At 45.3% G+C, this 21,675-nt stretch overlaps 1 pseudogene; it reads right to left on the bottom strand.

Moving 5' to 3' along the window:
* Window positions 1-1,582: 1,582 nt before the first annotated feature.
* On the bottom strand, window positions 1,583-1,746 carry LOC116636491 (annotated as a pseudogene).
* Window positions 1,747-21,675: the final 19,929 nt, after the last annotated feature.

Below are 21,675 nucleotides of genomic sequence, written 5' to 3'. Positions count from 1 at the left end.
GAAGAGTCTAAAGTTCTTTATTTTGAAAATAGAGAACAACCCTTCTCACAATCCTAGCTGGAATATTACCTCCCCACTCCTCCAAAATGAAGTCAATCACATTTCGGGGGCAACAAGGCAGCGATGAAGGAAATGCTGGAAGGCAAACTTCATTTTATAAGCCACGGGTCTCTGAACTTTGGAGGCAGCTACTCCCCAGGCCAGAGACCTGGCCCTCCTCACTCATTGAACACCCTCTGCGTACGAGGGCTTGGAGCTCTTTATGGATAGAAGTAGCCAATGAGGAAGGAGAAAATCAAAATGCAGCTTTGCCATTCTTTGTTTCCAGGCACTTTGGGGATAGCCAGTGTGCCTTCCTTCTACCACTCCAACCTCACATGCACACATCTGCACTCTGGTCCCATGGCCCCTGTTTGGCATCTGATTGACAGCCCACCTCGCATGCAGGTGGTCATGAACCCTGCACCAAGTCATCTGAGTATCTGCCCACGGCAACTTGCACAGTGCCCGCCACAGGACCTGCAGGGACATGATTGTAAGACCACTTCAAGGCAGCTGATGGCTGGGCAGTGGTCTACCTTGAAGGCTGGTGCACCAAGGTCTGGGTCAAGAAGCAGGCTGGGCTCAGTCCACCTGGTGTGTAAGATCTTCTTCCTGGGTAGCAGCTTATTCAGGTGGAGGCCAGTGAGCTTCACAGATGGGTCTAATATAATCTTGAGCATCTTCTAGACGAGAGAATATAGCATATGCTGATCTGAAGATTAATTCTGTATATGACTTTCCCAGTCAGAGATCTTTTTTAAGCAACATTTTGATCAACATTTAGGAAGGTGGGGAGAAGAGTCAGTTATCTGTTTAACTGGTGATATAGTGATACATACATATTTAAAATAATATATGAGTTTGGAAATGTTGCTTTTTCCATACTTTCCATACTTTTTCCATACTCACACCAGCATCTTTGCCATCACCAGATCCCCCCCCTTTTTTTTAAGTTTAATTATTTACTTAGGTAATCTGTATACCCAACGTGGGGCTTAAGCTCACAACCCCGAGATCAAGAGTCACATACTCTTCCAACTGAGCCAGCCAGGCACCCCAATCAGATCCCTTTTTGATTATGTCACAGTTTGTTCACAAATAGCTCACTTTAGTAGTATCATTTCAGATGCAGAGATTCAGAGTCTGAGGGATGCATCCCAAGAAGACCCTGTCACATGGCCATTGATGGAAGCATTGGGGTGATTGAGTTTTTGCCTTTGACCCTTACGTTTGCAGTGGTTATCTGCCCTGTGACACTACCTCACAGCATGGCTTTCAAAAGGATCCTTCAAGGGGCGCCTGGTTGGCTCAGTCAGAAGAGCATATGACTTGATCTTGGGGTTGTGAGTTTGAGTCCCACGTTGGGTGTAGAGATTGCTTAAATAAAACCAACTAACTAAATGAATAAATAAATGGATCCTCAGAGGCTGGATTACCACATTAACCCTTGGAATTGCCCCACTGTGTGTGTGTGTGTGTGTGTGTGTGTGTGTGTGTGTGTGTATTTGCCTTCTGTTAGTGACCCTTCCAGCAACTAAAACCAGCCTTGTTAGATGCTGGAGCCAATAGTTCTTTCCCAGATCTGACTTTGCGCTTCAGAATAAATTGTTCAAAATCATCAAGCAAATCAACGCCCTGTAATATGAAAGGTTTTATGAGGATTTGAATCTACACTTGATCTTAGCCAAAAGGCCGAGAAGCGATTCTAAAGTGACTTCCTCTCTTCCGTAGTAAGAGTTTAGAAACCAAAGCAAACCTTGCCAGAGGTTTGGGTATATCTCAAAGCACTGGGGTTGGCTCAGGGTCCTGACAAGGTCGCTGTGAAGTTGACCAGTGCCTTAGCAAGTGCCTGGGCCTGAGAAGCCAGATCTCTTGAGCCCACAGGGCCAGCAGAACTTGGCTGGTCCAGCTGCCATTCACAGGCAGACTCTGCAGGCCCGAGGGACAGAGGGCTGCCCAGGGCTAGAGAGCAGAGGACCACTAGGCTGACGCTCAACCCTGGACTCTTGACTCAAAACCTCTCCCCAGGGCTTGCCCTTCCCCCTAACTATATGTGCCCCAAATTGTCACCAGATCTCGGGAAAGCACTGGCTTTGTCTGGCATAAACACCAACCCTACAGCACACCCCATCATTACCAGATTGGTAGTTCTTGTCTAGGTCTTGTGGCTTTCTTTGGGTTTTCTCGGGTGTTTCTCTCCCAAACCTTTTCCCTTTCCTTTGATTATATTCACATAAACATTCAGCTTTGTAGCCTTAAGGCATTCTCAAACAGAGCTCAGTTTACCCATCTGGATTTCCCTGAGCCGTGCCTGGCCGGGCCCCTGTGTGGCTGCCCATCCACTGTGGTCTGACGTCCATTCCCAGCTGTTCCAGCCTGACCAGCCACTCTGCCTTCTCCTCCCGTCTCTTTCCTCTTCTCCTCTCAGGGGTAGAACCATCTGAGGGTCCCGAAGGAGGGGACCTGAGGTTCTTCCCTCAGGCAAACAAGACTGGAGGGATGACATAATCCCTTTAAGTCTTAGACAAACAACCTTGTGGCTCCTGGCTCTTTGGGCCCTCATTTTGGTTGCCTCAGGGCACCGGGCAGAAGGCCAGGGAGTCCAACTCCAGCCTGAGACTCGCAGAGCTTCAGGGAATACCAGCAATGGGCCATCTGCTGCTGCTTGCGCCCCCTTACCCAAGACTCTGGCCTATGGAACTTACAGCTCTGAAGGCAGGCCCTGAGACTCGCCGTGGAGCCTCCCACTGCCTCTGACTGCGTGATCACACACGGCTTCATACTCACTTCCACTTCCTCTCCTTGTGTTTTCCGACTGATAACCTGACTTAACCTTCTGATGTCAGAAAGTGGGTCAGTGGCCGCTCTTGCCTCAGGAAAGGGCAGGTTCCCTGGAAGGCTGAATGCCTATTGTTCTGGACCGTTTTAAAGAAAAGTGAGATATCTTGAAGAAAAATGAAGACAAGATACTGAAGGGTTTTACAAAACTGAAGAGGAGAAAGCTCAAACTTGCATCAGGATTCGAATGGATAAACAAATCATGGCCTATTCACCCAATGGAATACTACCTACCAACAAAAATAAAGAGCTACAGATGGACAAAAAACATGGATGAATCTACCAGACATCATGCGTGAAAGAAACCAGACAAAAGAGGGTATACGATACAATTCCATTTATATAAAGTTCTAGACCTGGCTAAGAAATCCATGCTGATTACTGAGGAGCAGGAGAGGATGGTGGATTGACCGAGAACACAAAGGAGCTATTGGAAATGTTCTATATTTCATTCAGGATGGTGGTCACAAATATATATGTTTATATAAAAATTCATCAAGCTCTACCTTTAAGAATTATACACTTTACTGTATGCCTGTTATATCTCAATAAAAACTTAAAAAGAAAAAGACAAAGGGAATAAGGAGTCAATGGAGGAGAGATGGAGGAAATAAGCACAGATTCGTGTGATAGCGTGTCATGTACTCTTCTCCACGATTTCCCCCCAGTGGGTGACATCTTACCTACCTACAGTATAATACGAAAACCAGGAAACTGATATTGGTAGTGTGTGTGTGTGTGTAGTTTTATGCCACTTTATCATAGATGTGGATTCCTGTAACCATTGCTGTCATCAAGATACAGTACCATTCCATCACCACAAAAATACTGTGATTCACTCTAAATATGTAAGTTTGGCAACTTTACATGAAATAGACCAATTGCTTGCAAGACATAAACTACCACAACTCATCAACATGAAATAGATAATTTGAACAGCTTTATGACTATTAAAGAAGTTCAATTCATTATTTAAAAATTAAATAGAAAGAAATTTCCAAGCTCAGAGGGTTTTACTGGAGAATTCTACCAAATGTTGAAAGAATTAATGCCAGTTTTACACAATGCCATCCAGAAAATGGTAGAGAAGGGAAGGTATACTTCTTAATTCATTTTATGAAGCTAGTAGTATCCTGATACTAAAACCAGACAAAGTGCAAAAAACTACAGTCTAATATCCCTCATGAATATAGACAAAGATTCTTAAGGAAACATTAGCTAATAGAATTCACTCTAAAAAAGAATAAGACCCCATGACCAAGTGGGTTTTATTCCACAGATGCAAGACTAGAATCAATCAATGTAATCTACAATATTAACAGAGCTAAAGAAGAAAAATCACATGATCATTTCAACTAATGCAGATAAGAAACAAAACTCAATACTTATTCATGACAAAAACTCTCAAAAAAACGGGAATAATGGGAAATTTCCTCGATTTGATAAAACCATCCACAAAAACTTAACAGCTAACATCTACTTAGCAATGAAAAACTTAATGCTTTCCACCTAAGACCACGAACAAGGCGAGGCTAATTAACATAGTACTGGAAGTTCTAGACAGTGCAATAAAGCAAGAAAGGGAAATAAAAGACATCAGAAAGGAAGAAATAAATCTGTTCCTATTTGTAGATTCCATAAAGGTGTGTGTAGAAAGTCCCAAGGAATTTACCAAAGAACTCTTAGAACTAATAAGTGAGTTCAGCAAAGTCACATGATTAATGTAACAAAAATCGATTGAATGTCTATATACTGGCAATGAGCACTGGAAACCAAAAATAAAATTACAATGCTATTTTTTCAAAAAAGATTTTATTTATTTGAGAGAGAGAGAGAGAGACAGCACAAGCTGGGGGAGAGGGGCAGATGGAGAGGGAGAAGCAGACTCCACACTAAGCAGCGAGGCAGATGCGGATGATCAGGGCTAGATCCTACGATCCTGAGATCATGACCCGAGCCGAAGGCAGAAGCTTAACCGACTGAGCCATCCAGGTGCTCCAAAAAATACAATGCTATTTTTAATCTCACACACAGAAAAAGAAAAAAATAAACACTTAGGTGCAAGTCAAGAAACACAAACCTCTAGTAAAACTGAACCAAAAGAAAAGGGAGAGAAGACATAAATTACCAATCCCAGGAATGAAACAGGTGATATCACTGCAGACTTCTGCAGAATCTTGCTAGAAATCTGTCAGTTTTATTGAGCTTTTCAAGGACCAGCTTTTGTTTCACGGATTCTCTCTCTCTCTCTTTGTTTTCCATATTCATTGCTTTTTTATTTACTTATTTTTAAAATTTAAATTCAATTAATTAACATATAATGTATTATTGGTTTCAGAGTAGAGGTCAGTGATTCATCAGTCTTATAAAACACCCAGTGCTTATTACATCACATGCTCTCCTTAATGCCCATCACCCAGTTACCCCATCCACCCACCCTATTCCTTGCTTTTTGTTCAGATCTTTTTATTTTCTTATTTCTGCTTGTTTGGGATTATTTTGCTCTTCTTTTTCTCATTTCTTGAGGTGAGAGTTGATATTATTGATTTGAAAATGGTCTTCTTTTCTAACGAAAGCGTTAATGATATACATTTTCCTCTCAGCGCTGCTTTCGTGCATCTGCAGATTTTGATGTGTTTTCATTTTCATTTGGCTACGTTTCTATTTCCCTTGAGCCTTCCACTTTGAAACATGGATTGTTTGGAAGTGGACTGTTTTCGTTTCTAAGTGTTTGAGATTTTTCTGTGATATCTCTGCTATTAATTCCTAGTTTGATTCCATGATAGAGAACACATTCTATATGATTTCAATTCTTGTACGTCTGTGGAGGTTTGTTTTATAGCCCCAGAGAGGCTTCATCTTGCTACCTGACCTGGGGCCGCACAAAAAGCATGTGTATTCTGCTGGTTTGGGGTCCAGTATTCTACAAATGCCAAGTAGATTCTGTTGGTCCGTAGCGCTGCTGCGTTGTGTGTCTCTGCTGATGTTCTGCTTGATTTTTCCATCAGCAACAGAGAGAGGGGTACTGAAGGACCCGGCTAGCACAGTGAATGTGTCTATTTCTCTCCTCAGTTCTATCCGTTTTGCTTCACATCATTTGGATGTTCCTCAGCTGAGGGTGGACAGCCAAGCTCCCTGATGTGATCTCCACTTGCACTGGCAGGGAGGAAGGTCAGCACCTTGTTAGGATGGAATTCCTAAGTCCTGGCTCTTCACTTGGTCTTCCGTGACACCACCCCCAGGTTGGGGGGGGAGGTTGGGGGTGCAGAGGTCCTAGTCAGGCTGCCTTCTTCTCTATACCTTTCAAGGTCTTCCTGGATGTTTTAGATAATGCCCTGGGTTTTTAGTTGTACTTGGTGGGAAGAATAGAGAAAAGTATGTCTACTTCGTCTTTCCAGAAGTAGAAGTCTCAAAATGTTGCACTTTTAAAAATCACTCCCGAGCCAGTTTTGGCTTGCTAGATTTGAGCGGTAACCAGGGCTGGTATGTCCTCAGGGCAGTGGACAGGAGAGGAAGGGCGCAGTACCCCAGCGGCTGTGGGATGGTGTGGTGTATCTTGATCGCAGGCTGGACGCTGGGCCCGGAGGCATGAAAAGTGTTAGTGGGATGGGTGGGGGGCGGAGGGGTGGGCCATGTGGGGCAGGGGGGTGGGGGCTCAAGGTGCTGAAAACCGCTGAATTTCCTGCAGTTCTGGAGCTGGCCCCCCTTGGTGGTGGTTCTGAGACTGGACGGGGCCTGGTGGGTCCTGGGAGTGCCTGGCTTTTGGCGGGAGAGTGGGAGAACCCACATAATGATCATACCAGGCGAAGGACGGTGAAAAATGTCACTCTGCATGTGACGCACAGCCCAGACTGCTCAAAGCAGGAGGAAGCCTCGGGATTGAATGTTCACCGCTGTCTTAATGCTTTCCCCCTTCCAGATGCCATATTAGCATTTTAATAGGGCTTTCCAGTCCCCCACCCCAGGAGTCACGGCTGCGCCCCAGGCTGTGGCTGAGCTCCAAGGAGAGAGGATGGGGAGATGCTGCGGTCAGAGGCTCCCCAGCCGAGCCCAGTCACCTGCAGAGGGCTGATACCGCCTGCGGGGGGGGGGGGGGGGGGCAGGGAGAGGGGAAGCTGGGAAGAAACTGGGGGTGTGTGGGAGTGGGGGGCTGTCCCCTAGGAGTGGGAGGAAAGACAGAATAGGCGGCACAAAGCCAGGAATAGATTAATTTTATTCTTCTCTCATGGATGAATGGTTGTGTCTGCCCAGAAACAGAGCAGGTTCCAGAGTTGTGACTGTGTTAATTGCCATCTGGCAGAGACAGGGAGGAAGGACATAGGGATGGGGACAGGGGGAGATTAGAGTGTTTCAAAGCCCTTTTTTCTCTGTGGGAGAAGAGTTCACGGTAGTGGTGGCGGAGGCAACAGAGGTGACAGGTGGTGGCGGAGGTGGGTATGGGTGTCGTGTACAAGTGGGAAGAGCCAGTGGAGCTGGGCCTGAGAATGGTACTAAGTATCCTTTCATGTCCTTGACTCAGCAACTTCAGGGTCTGTGTGGCTGACTCAGCCAACGCCACGGCCTCCCGTGTCCCCAAACCTGAACTCCAGGCCCCCAACCCCCTCGGCCCCGGGGAGGGGGGGAGTCCTTGCACCCCACCCCGTGCCCCCTCCAGAGTCTGAGCCACTTTCCCAGTTTTCTCACCCATCTCCTCTCCCCAGCCTGTTCACTGCCAGCAGCCCTGCTCCTGCCCTGCATGGGACCATGGTCCTGGCCACACCATCTTCTCCTCTTCCTTGGCCCCTGCCATGTTCATGACCATCCCTGCTCCCTCTCAGGGCCTCTCATTTCCAGGGCATCTCTCCATCTTCCTTGAATCTCATTCTCCCTTGTCTTCCCAAAGCACCTGCCCAGAAAAACCCCAAGCCCCAAGAGCAGTCCAGCTGGTCCTCCGCAGGATGGGGAGCACTGCTGAAGAAAATGGCCCTGGTGTGTGGCTGAGGTTCCAGGCTCCTGCCCCAGCTGGACCGCACCCCGGTGCCAGGGACCTGCTTCCTCGGTGGCCCCAGGCACCCCCTCTCCCAGGCCCTCTGTCCTCAGCAAAATGCTCAGCTCTCCACCCTCTGGAACTAACTCCTCTCGTGCCCATCTCTGTGCATAACCTTACTTTTCTCCCTCCCTTCCTTTCCAGCAGACTCTAAACCCTGCTCAGAACTAGCTAGTCTCTCAACCAGCCTCCCTCTCACCCTCTTCAGAAACAGAGACATTTGATGGCGTGCCTGGGAGGCTCAGTCAGTTAGGTGACCGACTCTTGGTTTCAGCTCAGGTCATGATCTCAGGGTCATGGGATCGAGCCCCGTGTCGCGCTCTGTGCTGAGCATGGAGCCTGCTTGGGATTCTCTCTCTCTCTGCCCCTTCCCCTGCTTGTACGCATGCTCTCTCTCTCTCTCTCTAAAAAAAAATAAAAAAGAAACAGAGCTATGTCCTGAAAGACAGTTTGCCAAGCGCCAATTCTCAGAGTGACCCACTCCCCAAACCAGTATGTTAAGAATCGATTTGCCAAGTGACCAATTCCACAGATTTCCAAATCCCCCAAAACTTATTTATATTAATTATTTACAAAATGTGTAATAAGATGTGTTGCATTGGAAGTTTTGAAAGCTGTTAATGATATCTCTCAACATTTTGGCCTTTGGTTTTTATTTAGTTCAGAAGTTTTACTTTTGGTTTCTCCATCGTTTTATACTGGATTTATGGGTGTGGGATTCACATTTCTGAAGCTGCCTACTTTTCAAAAGTTACTTATAAAGGTTTGGGTAATGCATGAGCCTTTTTTTTTTTTTTTTAATTTTAACCTTTGGTTTGCAAAAAAAGTGGTTTTGTCCTTCAAGTGTAATTTTACACCAATTTGCATTTTCTCAATTTTGTCAAAGTGGCTTGGCAGTCAGCCAGATAAAAGTTTCTTCTGCATGTTAATTTTCACATATCCATGACAACTCCCCCAGTGGCAAAATCCCAAAGCGGGAGTTATAGTTCAATTTAGGCACAAGTCTTTAAAATTAGAGTTGACAGTAAATGCAGTTGAGGGAAAACCCATCCATTGGCACCAAAAACATACAGTGCACTCAAGGAGTGCCCCACTTCTGAAATATGGAAACCCACAGAAAACTGACATTTGCCAGAGACGGGTTGAGAAATCTATAGGAAAACGTCTGGTGAAAATAGACCTGACAACTTGTAAACCAAAAGAAACTGCTAGATGTAAGTGAAACAGAAAAATTAATCTATGGGAAAATCTTCAGTGTTGTGGAAACCAAAGCACACAAATTGCTATAAATTTTTAAGTAATTAACTGAAACAACTCTTGGGTGAATTCCAGGGATCACTCATCAGGGAAATTGGTTCTCTAGCAAAATGATTTTCAACAAATTGGTTATTTGGTAAATTGACCCATTTTCTTTCACCTCTCCACCTTTCCTGGTCTCTCCCTCAGTAAGGCAAGCATCGGTACCAAGGGCTCCTACACCTGCCAGCTTCCTGCCTGTTACAGTCCATGACATGCGCTGGACCCTCCTCCCAGTTAGTGGGAAGAGGGGCTGGGCCACCCTGGCACTGACAGGGTGCTCAGGGAAGCACTTTTGACCTGGCACCTTGTAACCTCTTCTGCCCAACCAACAACCCCTCATTCACATCTAATTCTTCTGGCTGTTTTCTTCTCTTCTCCCCACATGGATCTAAGGCCTCCTGTCCCTAATTGAGACCTCTACTCTCTAAAAGTGAATGGGCATGACTGGCTTTTACTGAGATTTGAGGTTACCTGGCCAAACAGGTAAGTTCAAGTAGAATCCTAGTCAATCCTGTCCTTCCAAGGCCTGGCTTGGCTGCCCCTGGGCCTTTCTCATCCCCCCTTTCTCTCCAGGTGTGCTGTTTGGACCCTCCCCTTCTCAGCACCCCCTCCACGATGCTCATTCTTCCTTCCTCTCTCTGGTCCTTCTTCAACCCCGTTGAGTTTTTTGGTAGAACACCCTTCATCCTGTCCTCTCTATTTCCACACACAGTTGGGAGAAAACTCACTTTCCAGAGCCAACCAGGCTTCCAAAGCTGTCGTGGCAAGAAAAAGAAACCATGCCACTCCCCTAGGAAAAGGTGGCTGTATTTCTACATATTGCAAATTAAAGAAATCCTCCATGCCTCAACATGAAATCTCCCATCTTGACACGACCTCTCTCCTGACCTCACATTCCCCTCTCATCTTGACTTCTCACAGCCAAGCTTCCTGGACCAGCTGCTAGTACTCACTCTTTCTCCTTTGTCCCAGTGCAGTAGATACTTCCTGATCTTTTTCTTACTTGCCTTCGTTGCAACATCTGACATGAGTAGACACCTACTTCCAGAAACTCTTTTGTCTAACCGCTCTGACCAGGGCTTCTCAATCTCTTTTGTGCTGTGACCCGGGCTTCAGCCATAGGACTCACCTCCTCCATAAGCAGGCCCTGAGTAGTCCCACCCACCCAGGTACTTAACCACCTCGTACATGCTGTTATGGGGTCTCGGATCATTGTCCTGGTCTCTGGGCAACTCAGAACAACACTTGGATATCTCCTTGTTGTCTAGAATTCAACAGATACAAACTGAACTCATCTTCTTTCCCCCAAATATGCGTCCATTGCCTAAACCAGGAAGCTCCCTCTTCTAGCACTACCTAATCTGAGCAGGGCAGATCTCTTCTGTGAAAAGCCACTCCATGTTCCCTCCACGTTCACCACCACTGCTTCCACTTGGGCATAGGCAGTCACCACTTCCTCCTTGGGGTAAGACCATTACCCTTGGCCTTTCTACCTTTTAATCTATACCCAACACAGCTGCCAAAGGGATCTTTCCTAAATGCAAAGTTAGCCATCCCTCCCCTGGCTTGCCCGAAATCTTTTATGAGGCTCAGAGATTTTCACATAACCTTTCAAGCACACAGGGCCTTTTGTAATTTAACATCTGTCTTCTCTCTCTTACTCAAATTCAAACTCAGCCTAGGCTCCATGTCTTCTGGGAAACTTGCCCTCCCTTCAGCCCACATGACTTTGGTCATGGACTTCGTTGTCTGTGAGCTTCTAGAGGGCAGGCCAAGTTTAAGTTGGCTTCATCTCCAGAGTCTAGCACACAGTAGGAATTTGATAAAGTTGGATAAAGAGAACAGGAAAATCTCAGACTTCTCAACTCATGATATCCCAGTACAGACTTTGACAATGTGTGGGAGGAAGAAATAGGGAGCCTTACAGGGAATCCCCAAAGTCCAAAGGAGCCACAGTATGGCCGAGCCACTTTCTGAGGGCAAAGGCAATCAAAGGAAGTGCAACCTTTCCTTCTCATTGGGGAAGATGTAATTTCATTATTTTATCTCCTCCATACTCTGCTCAAGGAGGCTGCTATCCTGGCAAGTGAAGGTGGTTTTGCTGGAAGGGTCTGTCCTGCTGTGAAGGTAGTCAGTGGGTGCTTGGACAGCATAAAGGTGCCACAAACATTTGGTTGATTGTGCACACACAGTACATTTGACTGCCTCAGGCAGGGGACACATTTTGTATGCCAAGACCTTCCCTTCTGCCCCATCATGCTTGAATTAGAGAGACTCTGGCCCCTTATTGGCTTATGGGGGGCCAAGCATGGTGCTATGGTGGCAGTTGGAGGGGATGAGTGGTTTAGAGTCTTCTTTGGTGAGGCCACCAGCCCTTAAGCAGCCTTGCTTCTGGGTCACCCCTTAAATGTCACTGACCAAACACAGTCCACGTGGATCAAAAGTTTTCCCAAGCTAGTGCCCACTGGGCACTCCGGGTATAAAGGTCCCAAAAGGGCAACCAAGATGGAGGGAGCAGCTGGTGCCCAACTCCAGCCCAACAGGCCAATTCCCAAAGACAAGAGAGACGTGCACCTAATTCACCATGACAGGATAGAACCCTTGCCAGGTCCTCTCTGAGAGAGGGGGTAACCACTTCAAAACAAAAATAAAGCTGGATCTATACAACATGGCATTTCTGGCATCAGTGGGTAGAAGTGACAAGTCTGCCAAGGCTCTCTGAAGCATGGCAAGCTTGGCATCAATGGCTAGAGGTGATGAGCTTGCAGAAATTTGGCAAAAAATAGTCTTTCAAAGGTATAAAAACCAAAGGGAAAGACAGCAAAGCACTTAACTGGCTTAGAGCCACAGTGACTTAACTAGTCTAAGGAAAGTATTCAACATTCACATTTGTAATCGAATTGAAATAGCAACAAAGAACCATGTTTTGGCCTCATACATGAACAAAAATTAACACTTTAATGATAATTTGTATGTTGGCGAGGATATGGTAAAAATCCTATTTTCCCACATTGCTCTTGACAGTGTATATTTGTACAATCTCCCATGGAGGGCAATTTATCATTATGTGTCAAGAACTGCAAGAGTTCATGACCCTCTCTCCAAGAAAATAACCCAAGATATGGAGGAAAGCTTCATCAGAGTGTTAATTGTCATTCTGATAGACGTATCAAGTGCTCAAGTTATAGTTCATGACAAATGTTTTAATTCTGTGTTGTGTATTAAAATGAAGGACTGTGAGAACAACGTAGGAGGAGTGGCTGTGGCCACCAGAAGACGTGACGCCATGTGCAGACAAGGATGACAAGTGAGTGAAACAGCCTTCACAGGAAAGGGGAACCCAAGTAAATCCCCCAGAATGATAACTGGGGTTGTGTCTGGGTGTGAAAGGGGTGGAGGATTATTCTTCCTTTTTCAAATGTAGTATGTGATATTATAATCAAACCTCTGTGATAGGGACTTGAGGGTTGCTAGGTGGAGATAAAAAGGGCACCTGAGAACCCTTCCCAGAGGAGGCAGGAAGGAGACTTTCAGGAAGGACAGGGTGGCCTGACCTTTGAGGAACTAGATTTTGCTTTGGTGTGGACTGGGCAGGGTGCAGAAGCAAGGACAAGCTGACCTTAATTGCGGAAATGTTGGAGAACTCACATCAGGCCTCTTTGGGAAGGCGTCTGGCTCTAAAATGAGCGATCTCTGAACACATTTGGTGTAGGCCTGTGAGGACCCCAGGCGGAACCTGAGAATGTTACGTCAACTCCAAGGAACTGGTGGGGAAGAAGGCCAAGGAGAAGGAAGGGGTGGGGGGGCTTGGAGGCTCTCATGGGCAGTGACAGTCACAGTAGCTGGGGTTGGGCTTGCTGAAGAAGGCAGCCGACTCCTCCAGTGGAAGGGAAATGGAGTGTGGCTCTGAGGTGTGTTTGTGATTGTGTCTTCAGAGAACAGGCTGAAGTTGAGGGAGTCACTGGGCTGGGTGTATAAGACATACATGTAGCCCAGACCCTGGTATCCGAACTTCACATAGTAAGAGTTAGCTGAGTCTATGGAAGGATAAATAAGTGAATGCACAAGGCTCTATGCACCGCCCTGCGGTGTAATCACATGGTCTCAATTGTATCCGTAATTGTCTCATCAGAACCCACCTGTGTCACTCGCATGTGTCACTGCAACTAGCTCTTAGAAACATCAAATCATTTTGTTAAATACAGATCTTCCTCAACTTCAGATAGGGTTACGTTCTGATAAACCCATTAGTTTTTGTTTTTTGTTTTTCTTTTCTTTATCTGACAGAGAGAGAGCAAGCAGGGGGAGCAGGAGAGGGAGAAGCAGGCTCCCCGCTGAGCAGGGAGCCCAACTGGGGGCTCGATCCCAGAACCCTGGGATCATGACCTGAGCCGAAGGCAGACGCTTAACCGACTGAGCCACCCAGGCGCCCGTGATAAACCCATTGTAAGCTGAAAATATCGTAAGTCAAAAACGCATTTAATACACTGAACCTACCAAACGTCACAGCTCAGAACGTGCTCAGAAGACTCACATTAGCTGACAGTTGGGCAAAATCATCTCACGCAAGGCCTATTTTATAATCAAGTGTTGATTATTTCATGTCATTTATTGAATACTGTACTGAAAGTGAAAAACAGAATGATTGTTTCCATTGGTTACCTCAATGATGCCGGGACTGCTAGGAACCACAGTTCCCTGATGGGGCTGCATATCATGAGAGAGTATATACCGTGTATCACTAGCCCAGGAAAAGACCAAAATTCCAAGTTCCAAGTGTGGTTTCTACTGAATGCTTATCGCTTTTGTGGCCATCCTAAAGTTGAAAGGTCATAAATCAAGCCATCTAAATCGGGAACTGTCTGTAATCCCTGCTGAGAAAATTTACCAGTCAACCAGAAATCATGAATGGAGATACCGTGAGCTCCTTAGAGGTAAACTTTGTACAATACAAAAGAAGCCCAACCCAGATTTCTGTCATCCCAGGGAGGCCCCATCTACTCCCTATCCCTCCACACAGGTGATTATTCTTGGTTCCTGTCTGATGTTCTACTGGGGCTAACGTTACAAAATCAGGGCATCGTAGTTGAAATGGCTACAATACATAATTGTGGGGCGACAGAGAAGGGATCATCCATAAAGTGAGAAACAAACCTGAATGTAAGTGCAGACAAGAAAATATGCAAAATGAAGGGAAAACCACTTCATCTTCATGATGTGTGTTCTATGGTCCTCTTTGCACTGGGAGTGACTTTAACTCACCAGTTTATTTGCATATGGACAAAAGGGAACCTAAAACACTTTCATTATCTTAAAAGAGCAATTAGCCAAAAAGAATGTTCCTCCTGACAGCAATTAGTCTTGGCCAGCCTCCTCGATGCTCCCCAGGCCATTGCTTTGCTGAGTCATCCTGCTAACTGGGGCCCCTCAGACCCAGAGCCCAACAGCCATCTGCTCACCAGAGGGGCGGAGGGCCGGCTGCCCGCAACCACCGAGCTTTAGACTCTTGTGATTGGGGTTGTTCTCCCTGCTGTCAGGGGTTTTGTTGTTGGTGTTGACCTTAGAGAAGAGGCATCTTATTTATGTAGAATTACATATTTAGGTAAAAATCCATATTTAAGATCTTACTTAGACTATGGATAAAATTGGCATAATCTTGGAATCCAAAGACTCTTCTGTTTCATCTGGTTTTACCTTCTGCTTCTAAACAGCTGTTTGTTCTGTTTGATAAAGATTTCGAAGTAGACTGCTTGAGTGAAAAAGAGGAAGCAGCAGAATAATGCGTGTATTATAATGCCTGTCTGTCTACACACAAACACACACACACCCCCACACACGCACATGTATGTAAAACTCTGAATGGCTTATAGAAGACAGTCATTTTCTAAATCTTGCTTTCCTCTAACGTGTGATTATTTTACATTGAGTTTATATTACTTTTACAATTAAAACTAATAAAGATCACATGTTAAAGACGATCAGACACTAAGATACTCTTTGCAGGGGAGGTTTTCCTAGTAATGAAATATCTTCCTAGTTAAGCTACATACACTCTCTCATCACAATTTATTCTCATTTCCTTTGTTTTTTGTTTTTCCTGGAAATGAAGTGGTCATCGTCTTCTCTAGATCAGGGGGACTATGCATTTGTTTTTACTTTTTGTTGTGAAAATCTCAAACAAAGGAAGCAAAAGGGTCTACTCAAGCCCCATGTCCCTATCATCAGTTTCCATAATTATTCACTTTCCACCGTTCTGATTTTCTCTTTACCTTCTTCATCTATCTTCTACTGACACCTCAACCAAACTAATCTATATATAGTTCTTTTTGGTTTTGAGGTACATTTTATATACTGTAAAATGTATAAATCTTAACATTAAAATTTTGAAAAATAGATAGGACTGTGCAACCCATGCCCTTATGAATATACAAAACATTCCAATCAGCCGAAACAGTGCCTGCATCCCCCTTCACGGTCAGTCTCCACCTTATTTGAATATTTTTCCAAAGAGGTTTAATGGATGGCACAACATGCTCAGCATCATCAGCTTTTAGGGAAATGCAAATTTAAATCACAATGTGATAACATTACACATATTTTAGGATGGCTAAAATGAAAAAGACTGACCACGGCAAGTGTTGGCAAGGATATGGAGGAAGAGAATCCTTATGCACTGCTGGTGAGAATAGAAAATGATACAACCACTTTGGAAAAACAGTTCAACATGCACCTACCACGTGTCCCAGACATTTAATTCCAAGAGAAAAGGAAGTACAATGTCCACACAAAGACTTGAACACAAATGTTCATAGTGCCTTTATTTGTAAGAGCCTCAAACTGGACACAACCCAAATGTCCACCCACAGAGGAATGGGGAAAAAAATGTGGCACATCAATACAATGGACTACTACTCGGGAAAAAAAAAAAAAAAGAAAAAGAAAAAAATGATTTATTGATAAACACAATATGGATAAATCTCAAAAACAGGGGTGCCTGGGTGGCTCAGGTGGTTAAGCGCCCGACTCTTGATTTCTGCTCAGGTCATGATCTCAGGTCCTGGGATGGAGCCCTGCATTGGGCTCTGTGCTCAGCGGGGAGTCTGCTTGAGGATTCTCCCTCTCCCTCTGCCACCTCCCCCTGCTGCTCGTGCTTTCTCTCTCTCTCTCTCAAATAAATAAATAACAAATAAATTTTTTAAAAAAAATCTCAAAAACAATTACGTTGAGTGAAAGAGGCCAGACCAACAAAAAGGCTACATACTGTATATTCCATTTATGTAAAACTGTAGAAAATGAAAATCTATAGTGAAATGAAACAAAGAAGTAGGGATGGAGGGGGAAGGGCAGGGAGGCCTGGGAGAGATTACAAAGGTGCATGAGGAAACTGCTGGGGTGATGGCGATGTTCACTGTATTGACTGTCGGGATGGTTTCGTGGATAAACACATACGTGAAAATTTAAACAGTACGCTCTAGGGATGTGCAGTATTTTGTATGTCAGTTACACTGCAATAAAGCTGCTTCAAGAAAATAAGGCAATGGAGAGTATCAAGACTCTGCTCTCATATGACTGTTCTCTCTCTGGCCTGCAAACAGGTGCACACAAAATCTACACGTTGACCTGGAGCCTGCTTGACAACATCTCTGCAGCGTGATGCAAATCACTGAGAGAAAGACAATAGTTATGTTAGAAACCACCAGAATATGGTTGTTTCCACACACCTTTTTTTTTTTCGTTTTCAGATCTGGGTTGTCTGTAGCACGTGGCTGCCGGTTAACCCCACGTGGGGCTTTTCTCTTTGGTTTAGAGAATCTGAACTCGAGCTCTGCTGGACTTAAGTCCCTGTGGTGGTTCGTGGGTGTGGAAAGTACCTATGGCTGACCACAAGCTAGTTCCCTAAGATTCTATCAGTGTCAAAACTAGCTGCTGCATCCTAGGTTGTTTGCTTAAAAAAGAAAAAAAAAAAATCTCACGGTCTTCACTTCGACCACTTCTAAATAATCTATAGGACATACTTCTTTTCTGTTCTCATAATTTCCTAACTTTTAAGATTTTGCTTTTTTCACTCTGTGGGAGATCTTGTCTCACTAGAGAATGGTTCCAACATTATGCTCAGTCTTGCCTTCCCTCTTCTGCTTCCCTGAGCAAACCTCCCAGCCCAACTGTTGTGAAGGGGCCCACACTGAAGGGCTGTTCGTGGCACCCCAAATGTACCAGGTCTTGTCACTAAGGTGGCCCCGTCTGGGCATAGCCATTTGAAGCAGCAGTCTACTTCTTACTGGAAAATCTGGTGCCTTTGCAAGAGCTTTCCTAGAATTAACCACACCAAGGGGAGGTGGGGAGGTGGGGCAGAGTGCCAGGGGCCTGGGTGTACAGAACCCCTCATCAGCATTGCACCTCATCTCTGCTATAACGTCCTGAGGGAACCACTGGACTCTGTATCTGTAGGAGAAGGGGAAGAGAACAGTGACGGCATTTCCTGTCCCTTTCCGGAAAAAGATGCCCTGCCAGAGCAACATTCCAGCAGACTTCTAAGGTCAGTATCACCCCATGTTACAGATGAAGCTCAGAGAGCCTCAGCAGCTCACGTGCCCCAAGTCTCAGAGAGATGGGGCAGAGCAAGGATTGAAACCCAAGCCAGTCTGGCCAGAGGACCCACGTGCTTTCCTCAACTCAGCATGCCACCTCTGCTGGGTCACCACCAATCATCACAACCACTGTGTTCCTACCACTTACCCGCACTGCCGGGTCACCACCACTCACCATGTCACCCGGTCATCACTCCCCACTACTGCCTACGGGTCACTAGTGCTTTATAATCACATTGACAGCCATTGGTGGATTTCGGTCATCAGTATTTTCTAGGTAATTGATACATTAGGTGTTCAGTTGCAAGACATATGCAATTTCCACTGGATATTTTCTGGAGGATCTGACAGATCTAGACTCAACTCTAGGACCTTCCAAGATATGACATAACCATATAGAAGGCTGAGCCTCCTGGATGTCGGGAATGCTGTGTCCTTATCCTCCAGGTTTCCCTATAGATAAATCCATTTGTCTACAAAGTCAAGGAGGCAGGCAGGGGACACTCACATAGAACCTTTCAGGCTGGGGTAAGGAGTCTGGACGTCAGTTTAAGACGGAGTTTTGCACAGGAGGGGTGATATGATCTGGACTTCCGAGAAAGGAAGCTTAGCGACAGCAGCCCAGAGTCCACTGCAGTGGCTCTGGCAAGAGAGGGTGGGCACCTTGGACTTGGGTGTGCTGGTAAGAAGGAAAGAAATGGATACACTCAGAAATCATTTCAGAGGCACAGGCAAACTAGACTTAATGAAGAGCTGGATGTGAGGAGTGAGGGTGAAGAGAAGAACCAAAGCTGACTCATAGGATTTTGTCTGGAAAAACTTGAAAAGCCAAGACAAGACAAGAAAGAGTGAGGTAAAATCAGATTTGGGGAAATCTTGTGCTTTGCTTGAGACAAATCTGAATTAGAGATGCCTGTTAAAATCAAAGTAGAAAAGACCATGCATATGTGTGTATGGGCTCTGAACGGACACAGAAATTCAGGAGTCAGGAGCTCAGAGATAGCACTTAAAATAGCACGAGTGGATGAGATCACCAAAGAGGCAGTGTGCAGAGAGAAGAAAAGTGAGGTGGGAAATGAACTCTGGACGCCGCAGGACTTAGAGAAGAGTCAACAGCTGTGGCCATGAAGGCTAAGAAGGAGCAGGAGGAAAGCAAAGAGTGTGTGGTGTTCTGGAAGCAGAGAGAATAAAGGGCATCCGGAAGGAGGACTGTCAATTGTGTCAAATAAGATGAAGACAGACCTGCCCACTGAATTTGGTAGCAATAAATCACAGCACATTGCCATATAAATGGTTACATCTAAGCTACCGAAAAGAATATTATTTATTCTCCATATAGGTAATAAGTACTACTATGTGCCAGATAGTCTTTCAGGGCAGTGGGGTATAGAGATTCATAAGACATGCTCTCTGCTCTCAAGGAGTTAACAGTAATGAGGAAGAAAGAGGCAATAACCAGTATTTTCATTGCTTTGTTATCCCACTGATCTTGCAACAGTCTGGTACATCGGTTTGTGCCATTTTGCCATTTTACCAATAAGGAAAGCGAAGCAGAGGGAGGTCAAGATATGCCTCAGATATTCAATGACAAAGCCAAGGCTTGACTCTAACATCAGACTTCCAAATGGGAATTCCCAAACATGATTGGGAAATGGCCAAGGACCAGGCATCTTAGCACTAGGAGGACCACTCATCTGAAATACAGATGCACCTAGGATAAGCCTGATGCTTTCTTGTCCCGTCAGCGCAGACTCAGATCAAGTGCCCACAGCCACCCACCCAAGAGTCTTAGATAAAAATGTCTATACCTACACTGATAAAGGTACCAAAATAATTCAGTGGGGGACAGGAAGTTCTTTTCTTTTCTTTTTTTTTTTCTTTTCAATAAATATTTCTGTGGTGCCTGGGTGGCTCAGCTGGTTAAGTGTCTGCTCAGGTCATGATCCCCAGGGTCCTGGGATGGAGCATAGTCAGCTCCCTGCTCAGAGGGAAGTCTGCATCTCCCTCTCCCTCTGCCCCTCCCCCACCACATGCGCGTGCGTGCTTTCTCTCTCTCTCTCTCTGTCACTTGCACTCTCTCTCAAGTAAATAAATCAAATCTTTAAAAAAATGTTTCTGAAGCAACTAGATATTATATGGGAAAAAAAATCCTGACAACTACCTCACACTACACACTAAAATTAATTCAAGTTGGATCATAAACCTAAGTGTAAAAACTAAAACTTTATAGTTTAATTTCTAGAAGAAAACATGAGAATGTTTCTGTGATGTTGGGGGTGGGCAAAGAATTCTCAGGACACAAAAAAAGCAGTAACCATGAAATTTAAAAAGAGGTAAATGTGAGGGGGCGCCTGGCTGGCTCGGTCGGTAGAGCATATGACACTTGATCTCAGGGTCTTGAGTTCAAGCCCCACAATTGGGTATAGAGATTACTTATAAAAAATATTTTAAAACCAAGAAAATACACAAAATACTTTGGGGCGCCTGGGTGGCTCAGTCGTTAAGCATCTGCCTTCGGCTCGGGTCATGGTCCCAGGGTCCTGGGATCGAGCCCCGAATCAGGCGCCCTGTTCGGCGGGGAGCCTGCTTTTCCCTCTCCAGATCCCTGTGCTTGTTTCCCTCTCTCTCTATCTCTCTCTGTCAGATAAATAAAATCTTAAAAAAATAAATAAAAAAGAGGTAAATGTGACTTCTGTTTATTAAAAGGCATCATTACAAAAGAGCAAAGGCCAGCTAAAAACTGGGAGAACCTCTTCATTACACATTTAGCTGACTGACAACTCAAATCCAGAATGTAGAAATTTCTTCACTTAACCACCAGTGGTCTTGATTGCATGCCCCTACATCACGCTCTTCCAGCTTTGGGAAAGGCCCTCCTGCCTGAGGAGGGTGCCCCTGACTGGCGGAGAGATGATGTTCCCTCAGCCATGTTGATCCCAAGAAGATGAGGACTTTGGGAACAAAGATTTTTGAAAAATTAAAGCCAGTTCATAGGTTCGTTTTTCTTTGCAAGTGGCAGCCAGGAGAAGAACCAGAGGTGCTGTGGTTCAGGACTCCAGACTTGCCCTGACATTTTTTTGCCAGGATTCTCCAGAGACACAGGACCAATAATTGTGTGTGTGTGTGTGCAGGTGCGTGCGTGCGTGCGTGTGAAGAGACTTATTTTGAGGAATTGGCTCACGTGCTTACGGAGGCTGGTAGGGTGGGTTGGCATCTCCTGGCTGGAGATCCAGGAAGAAGGCAAGCAGTCCGCTGGCAGAATTCCTTCTTGTTCCAGGCAGATGTGTCTTTTGTTCTACTCAGACCTTTAACTGATGGGATAAGGGCCACCTACATTATGGAGGGCAATCTGCAATACTCAAAGTCCACCCACGAAAATGTAAATATTATCTAAAAACGCCCTTACAGAAACAACCAGAATAAGGTTGGAGCAGATATTTAGGTACTGTGGCCCAACCAAGTTGACACAAAACTAACCACTGCCCCAAGTGTGCTACTGAATTCTACCCACCTAGTGGAGACATGATCAGAGACTGACGATTCTCACAGAGTTTGGATGCAGCTATGACAAGCCTACAACATTACTGCCAGGCAGGAAATGGGTCGGAAGTTGAGGCAGGAAATAGGAAAGCTGGTTTTCAGCTTTATGAGATGTGCTCCCGTTGGTGGAAGGTTGTGTGCCTCCGGTGGATTGAGGGAAAGATTAATTGATTCAGGGACATAAAATCAAGACAACTGGATAGCCTCGTGAGGCTCTCAGAAGAAAGAATCTAAAAGCATAAGGGAGACAAAATCAGGTTTACCTGATGGCCACCGTGTCTGAGTAGAAACTGGTGGATGGGGGCGCCTGGGTGGCTCAGTTCGTTAACTGACTGCCTTCGG

The sequence above is a fragment of the Phoca vitulina genome, unplaced genomic scaffold (assembly GCF_004348235.1).
Source record: "Phoca vitulina isolate PV1807 unplaced genomic scaffold, GSC_HSeal_1.0 scaffold12, whole genome shotgun sequence".
Lineage (NCBI taxonomy): Eukaryota > Metazoa > Chordata > Mammalia > Carnivora > Phocidae > Phoca > Phoca vitulina.
Note: the sequence above shows the minus strand (reverse complement) of the source record. Positions and strands in the feature narration are given on the sequence as shown.